This window comes from Sorex fumeus, unplaced genomic scaffold (assembly GCF_029834395.1).
Source record: "Sorex fumeus unplaced genomic scaffold, SorFum_2.1 ptg000047l, whole genome shotgun sequence".
Taxonomy (NCBI): Eukaryota; Metazoa; Chordata; class Mammalia; order Eulipotyphla; family Soricidae; genus Sorex; species Sorex fumeus.
The window spans coordinates 5,535,472-5,543,171 of NW_026606104.1; positions in this window are offsets into that span (position 1 = coordinate 5,535,472).

The window sequence follows — 7,700 nt, forward strand, 5'->3', positions numbered from 1 at the left end:
GGCTACACCTAATTTTTAACTCTAAAAAATGAGTTGAGGTATTGTAATTTATGATACTGTTAATGATGCACATAATTCCAACACCACAACCATCCCCAGTACACCTGCCTCCCTGCTCCAAAGACCCCCACCAACTCAGGTGTTTCAGCTGTATGGATCAGTTCTCCAGTTCTTTGTTTTTGTATCCATTTCCTTCTGACCTCATGCAGCATGGTATCCTCTAGTTCCATCCATGTCCTAGCAAATTGCATGATTCTGCCCTTTCTTACAGCTGCATAGTATTCCATGATGTGCATATATACCACAACTTCTTGAGCCGCTCATCCATAGTTGGGCGTTTGGGCTTTTTTCCATATCTTGGCTATTGTACTATGTGCTACCATGAACACAGGTGTGCATATATTCTTTCAAATTTGTGGTTTTGTGTTTTGGGGATAGATGCCAATACATGGTCTCACTGGGTAGTATGGTAGTTCTATTCCTACTTTAAAAAATAGATCTTCAAAAAAAATAAAAAATAGATCTTCATATTGCTTTCCAAAGAGGCGAACTAGATGTCATCCTCATCAACAATGGATGGGGGTTCCTTTCTCCCCACAACCTTGCCAACACTGGTTATTTCCAGACTTTTTGATATGTGCCATTCTCACAGGCATGAGATCTTGTTTTGGTTCACATTTCCCTTATCATGAATGACAATGAGCACTTTTTCATATGCCTTTTGGCCATCCATTTGTCTTATTTAGCATAGTGTCTGTTCATCTCCTCTCCTCATTTTGGATGAGGTCCTTGAAAGTTTTTGTTGCTGAATTTTGTGAATGCTTCATAGATCTTGGGAATTAGTAGAAAAGCAGGCATTTTCATGCTAATTCATAGATACAATTTTTAATGAATTTTATATATTCCTACAATACCAACTTTTGTTTTGTGGGGGTTCCCAATGCTGCTAAGAGCTTACTCCTGGATCTGTGCTCAGGGATCACTCCTGGTGAGGCTCCAGGGACTTTATGTAGTGCTGGGAATTGCATGCAAGGCAAGCACCTTACCCCACTGTACGATCTCTCCAGCGACAATACCAAGCATTTATTAAGCTCTTAATCTTCACTGGGAACTGTGCTAATGCTGTTGTACTATATTGGAGCCTCACGAGTCTATGCGCTAAACTGTCGAAGAGACTCCCAGAGGTTAGGTAATATGTGCTGAGTCACAGGAGGGGTAAGTGGTGGGACCAGATCTGTTTGACTCCAGTACCTAGAACACCACTTCCCTCCCCCAACACTCAGAATAGACTGTTTTGCATGAAACTAACCAGAGTGGGTTTTATTTTATGTCAGAATCCAATGAGAAAAAAAGAAATAATTTCTTCTTGGGTGAATCTTTGATCTGTTCCAGCTCCTATGAATAAGTCCCTACAAGGAAAATGAATTCAGAAGCGAAATAGCATACCTGACAGGCTGGGGTGTGGCTGTGGAGAGTAGGTAATGAGTGGATCAAATGAACACATGGTTGTGGAAATCCACCTAAGCAAATGCGCAGCAGTGCACAAGCTCACCTCAGACCTGCCCAGGACAGGGCCGAGCAATAGTACAGGCGGTCGGGCACTTGCCTTGCACTCAGCTGACCTGGGTTTGACCCCTGGTGTCCATCTGTGCACATTTCTCCAGCCTGTTGAGTTCTCCAAGCCTCCACCCTCACAGTGGTCTTCAAACTCCTCCACCACAGTCTCCTGAAGCAGTCACTGTAATGCGTTTGCAAAACTGACAATGTTCAATTCACTGTTGGTTGCATCTCCCAGAGGGGCCTCAAGCACAGAATCAGGCCAGCAGCGCTCTGGTTGTTTGGGGACAGGTCTGCTGAGAATGAGACTGAAAATTCCGTTTTTCGGGAGAAAGGGGTTCGGTGTGGGGGCTATTGCTGGTTTTGTGGGGTAAGAGGGTGCACTTGAAGTGGAACCCTGAGTGCTTGGGATCAAACCCTGGCTCCTGCATGCAAAGCACGTGTCAGCCCTTTGTGCTATCTTCACGGCACTAAGGTACTAAGTTCTCGACTTTCTTTGAGATTTCTCGAGGCAGCGCCACATCTGAGGTGGTGCTAACTGTGGAGATTCGTGTGGGAATATGGCGAGGAGCGCAGTGGGTACCACATCGCCGGCAAACTGCTGGGCCAGGAGTGCCACGGTGTAGACTCACGCATGCGCACCACCTCCGCGCCCCCCGGCGAGACCCGGCCTAATTGGTTCATCCGGCGTCTTTCCCACCTTGAAGAGGGGGCTAATCTTTTTAGGCATGCGTCTTATCCGGACTGCAGTTGGCTGGTGAGCACGCCCATCATCGCAAGAGCCAATGGAGTGAGCGCAAAGGATTCAATCCCCGCCCAGCTCTGCCCGCGGCCCGCGGGTGTGGCGGAGCCGGTCCAGGCGTGTCGCACGCGGCTGGCGTGCTCTCTGGAGTGGGCTCGCAGCCGCCCCTGGGTCGCCTGACTCGCCTTGTCAGAGCGGAAGGGGAGCGTGGGGGCCGAGGCGGCGGGGTCAGCCCTGCTTCCGGCAGCGCCCGCGGGGTAGCGACCAATCACCCATTTATTGGGCGCCCGCTGGTGCCGGACGCTGCCCGAGGTGCGTTGGGACGCCGGTCCCCGCCTCCTCGGGGGCGCACTGCCGAGTCGGGCCGGCTCAAGCAGCGCCCTAGCCGCCTTTTCGCTCCCTTCGCCTTAGATGGAGATTCTCTGCTCCGGAGTCCTGAGCGGCACAGTGAACCCCGCCCTGCCCGGCTGGCGGCGCGGGGATTGGGCGCCAGGCTCAGGCCGAGGCTCCCTGCAGGTTGGGGGCGGGCGGGCCGGGGCGGGGTCCATGACGGCCCCGCCCCTCTCTTGGCCCCGCCCCGCCCTCCTAGCCACGCCGCGTCCCCGGCTTTTATTGGGCACGTGGCGGGCGCTGCGCAGTAAACAGGAGTGACTCCGGGCTGCCACGCCACAAAGGCAGGGTCCGAGTTTTATGAGAGACCAAACAGCCCCCAGCGAGACCTCGGGGATTGTAAATCTGGGGAACTCCTAAACCAAAGGGGTAGCATGCAAATTGAGCCCAGTGGCAGGAAATCCTGGCTCCCCGGCCCCATCTGAACTGTAACTGTAACTGAGCGGAGCGAATTGGCCCTACACTGAGACGCTGTGGAAAGAAGCCTGCAGCCACCTTTGGGGGGAGGAAGGCGGGGCTCCGGTTTAGCTGCTGTGAAATGGGGCAGGGAACGGGCAGTGCCCTCAGCCCGGCAGGGGCACGGAACGATACGTTTGCAAACAGAAACCCGCAGCCTGTATGGGCTCCAAGTAAAAGCCACTTTGGACTGTGGGGTGGGGTCACTTTATGTCGCTCTCACATCCGCTGGCTGTTCCTGAAACAAGTTTCCACAATCACAAGGCTGGAAAAGTTACTCAGCCCAAGGGACTGTGAGGTGAGTCAGAAGCAGCGCTCTGGGGAACTGGCCCCTTCTGGCAGACGGGCAGTTGTGCCACCCTTTGCTTCCCGCCTTCCAATAGTTGCCGCTTTGCGCGTGGGAACCCTGTGGGCGCAGTTTCTCCAGTGGAACCCACGCCTGCGCCCAGCTGGGTCTGGTTGGAAATCAGTCGTACTACAGAAAGCCACTGGGGGTGGGGGTTGGGGGGAGAAAGAGGAGAGATCCTGGGGGTTCATAAGCCCTCCACGGTTTAGCTTTCACATGCCTCACTTCCTTTCAGTCTGAGTACTACTGTATGTGAGCACCCAGCCAGAAACAAAGAAATGAAGCTATGTGTCATTTTTGGATTGGGGGGATGCCACGCGTTAAACCCAGGGCCTCAAATATGAGGAACATGTACATGCTCTACCACTGACCTACCTCCCCAGTCTCAGGATGTATTTTAATTTTTTTTTTTTTTTTTTTGCTTTTAGGCTATATTTGGCAGTGCTCAGGTACTACTCCTGGCTCTGTCTCTATGTTGGGGGATTACTGGCCACAGTGCTTGGGGAGCATGTGGTACCGGGGATCCAACCCAGGGTCCTTGCATGCAAAGCCTTCAAAGCCTGCATATAGCCTCTTGAATGATCTCTGCAACACACACAGTGCCTGAGAGTGCTCAGTTCAGCTGCACAGAGAAAATAAGAAGCTAGTGCCTATATGTTCAGGTAGAATGAGGTAGGTGCCATAAAGAAGGGACTAGCTCCTAACACCCCTCATTAAAAGGTACAGGGTGGGACATGGAAATACATGACTTTTTTAGGTTGTGTTTTGGGGACACAACTTGCAGCTCAGGCCTTAACCCCTGGCTCTGTGCTCAGGAATTACTCTGGCATGGCCTAGGGGACCCTATAGGATGCCAGGGATCAAACCTGGGTCGACCTCGTGCAAGGTAAGTGCCCTACCCACTGTACTCTCTCTCTCCAGCCCCAGGACACAGAAAGGATTCTCGCAGTGAAAGCCCAAATGGTAGGAAAGGCTGCAGCAGCAGCGACAGGCAGAATTATGACAATGTTTTGCCGTAAACCCCATTCAAGCAGGTTCAGCTCTTTTCATGTCTATGCAAGCACAGTGATAAAACATGAACTCTCATTGAGCACTTACGTGTGAGGAGTGGCTTTAAGCCACTTACATCTCCTTTTACTCCAACCTCACAGCAGCCCTTCTGACTCACGAGCCCCCGAGGCACAAGGAGGTGAAGCTACTCACTAGGCTGTCTCCCAAGGAGATGCAGGTTTCCGGCCTCAGCCTGCTCTTAAGTCCCAGCTTCAGTGAATCAGTTCCGTGGTTCCTCTGGAATTCCCTCCAAGTACTGATACAGAAGTATCATTTTTTCTTTGTCAAAAGAGAACCAGGGTTGGAGAGGTAGGATAGAGGGAAAGATACTTACCTTGCCAGCAGCCAACTGGGGTTCCACCCCTGCACTGCATAGAGTCCCCTTGGGCCCCCCCTCCAGATGTGATCCCTGACTGCAGAGCCAAGAGTAAGCCCTAAGCACAGCTAGGTGTGAGTCAGGGAAAACAAAAATAGTAGAACTGACAGGGATGGAGAGCCTGCTCAAACACTAACACACATAGAGGCTCAGGTTTGATTCCTGACAGTCTCCCAGTCCTGGGAGCAACCCCTGAACACAGAGCCAGGTTGGCCTCCCCAGACCAAAACAAAGACAGCAGCAACCCCGAAACTTGCTCTGGGTGTTCCTCTGAAATTCTTCACAAGGTCTAAACAGTTGGATCTTTATGACTGAAAGCTCCAGAGCACTGTGGACCTCAGAGCAAAGCTCCCTCTCAGCACCTTCCCTGATGGGTGCCAGGATGGTTAGCAGAAACAGGGAAGGCAGGTGACCTTGACTTTGAGCTTCATCCCACCTGCAGCAGACTAAATCCCTCACAACTTCCACTGGAGGCCTCAACAGAATTACCAACTGTGAGTTCTCTGCAATAGTTTCAGGGAACACCTCCAAGTCAGAAATCAAACTCCGAGGCTGGAGCGATAGCACAGGTAGGGTGTTTGCCTTGCATGCCGCCAACCCAGGTTCGATTCCCAGCATCCCATATGGTCCCCTGACCACCACCAGGGGTATTTCATGAGTGCAGAGCCAGGAGTAACCCCTGTGCATCGCTGGGTGTGACCCAAAAAGAAAAAAAAATCAAACTCCTCTGAGCATCCCTGCTCCAGTGGCCAGAACCCTAGCACTGCCATCCACTGAGTGCCGGAGCCCCGATCTGGGGGTCATGAACCCTCCTCTATTCCTTCTTTTTCTTCCTCTCCTCACAGCATTTTCCAAGTCCTGTTTAATTATCTTCTCTTTTTTTGGTTTTACTGCTAATTTTTGGGCCACACCTGGTAGTGCTCAGAGATCACGCCTGGCTGGGTTTGGGGGACCATATGGGATGCTGGGATTAAACTTGGGTGGACCGAGTGTAAGCAAAGTGTTCTCACCCCTGTACTAGTCTGCAGGTGTCTCTGGCCCCTATTTGATCATTTAACTTTGCCCTTCCCCTTGTAAACAACCCTTGCTGGGCCTGGACCTGCATTCCTTCCAGCTGGTCCTCAGAGGGCACCTACTGGCAGGAGCCTTCTGAAATGGAAAGCTGATCGTTCCTCCTCTCCTGAAAATCCTCGCAGGAGGACCAAACATCTGCAGACTCAGATTCAAGTTATGGCAACCAAGGCCCTTCCCCCAGACGCTGCTGCCTAACTCTCTGGCTTTCCCCCCCCCCCCCCCCCCCCCGCAGCCCAGAATTTGATTTCCCCAGTGCCCCATCCTCTCTGCCTTAGCTCCTGCTGAGAGGAATGCCTTTCCTCCGCTCACTTGCCCAGGGAGCAGTTCCAGGTCTCCAACGCTAGTTTCCTACCCCTCCTCCAGCAACCCCCACTGATCGCTGATGACGTGGGTGGGGAAGCTTGTGCTGAGCTCCTGAGTGCTGTGTCACCTAGACCTCGGACTGTCTTGGCTCTCTCCGCTCTCGTCTCCACTAGACTGTGACTCGCCTTCATTCCTGCACCCCCCTCCCCAAGCCCAACAAAGCGTGTCACCAAGTATCTGTATGTCCCCGGTGCCTGTTGGACTGCCGACAAAGGCTGGCCTGAGTCAAGAGACAGTGGCTGCTGGAGAATGAAGTGTCTGGTTGCCCTTGAGTCCTTGGCTGTGCCACGGGGAAGCCTGTTGGCTATGTGAAGGCACAGTACTGAGGAGCCCGGGGTCCGAGTGGATGGCGGGTGTTTGAGAAACCCTGAGCTCTTGGACAATCAGAGATGAGGGAGGGGCTTAAAGGGTAGGAAAGAACAGCTGTGGACTGGGAGAAGGAGTGCCAGGATAGCGGGTAAGGTGCCTTGCATGCGGCAGACCTGAGTTCGATCCCTTGCCAGGACAGAGAGAGGGCAGAGCCAGGAGTAAGCCCTGAGGACAGCTGGGTGTGTCTCCCAAACAAAAGCGAACCAAAAAGAACAGCTCTTGGGAACTGGAGGCAGTTAGGCTGTGAGGGTGTGCACTTGGTTCTGAGCGGTGCCCCAGTAAGCCAGTGCTGTTTGGTGTCAGGAGTGGGCATGGGGCCTTACAGCTGTGCGGCCTGCGCTCCAGCCCTGCCCACGCTCTCCCAGCCCATGAGGAGAAGGACACGCAGGCCAGGTTTTGCTGATCTGGTGAGTCGGAGGGTACTGTGGGCTCCTGCCTGCGGCAGTGTCCAGGGAGGCTTGGAAACTGCCAGAACAGGGCAGAGGGTCTTGCTCCCTTGCCTACTGGCTGAGGCCCCAGCAATTCACAGGTGTCTTCTGCGGAGAGCTGTTCAAGCCACTGAGGTGTCTCCCTGTCATCTGTAGCATGTGGCTCTCCCCAGAGCCAAGAATGAGAGAGGGCCAGATGGATGCCATGACTAGGCCACCCTACTCAGCAGGTGGCAACAGGTTAAGTGCACAGAGCCAGGTAACGGCCATGGGCTGTGTGCAGGGTGTCTCTGAGGCGCCTCTTTCACAGGGGCTGCTTGGTGCCCCAGCACGCATCAGTGCTCCAGGCCAGGGGGAGGCAGGTGAAGGCGAAGCCTGCAGTGACCCAGGGGGCGGGGTGAAGACATTTGGGAGATGTCTGACTCCTACCTGCATGGAGAAGTGGGCCAGGTGGATCTGGGGTGCTGATCCATGGAACCCTCTCACTGCTGTCTGCCTCTGCAGCACCAAGCCCGGGTCAGGTGAGACATTCCTGGGGGGTCTTGCTAC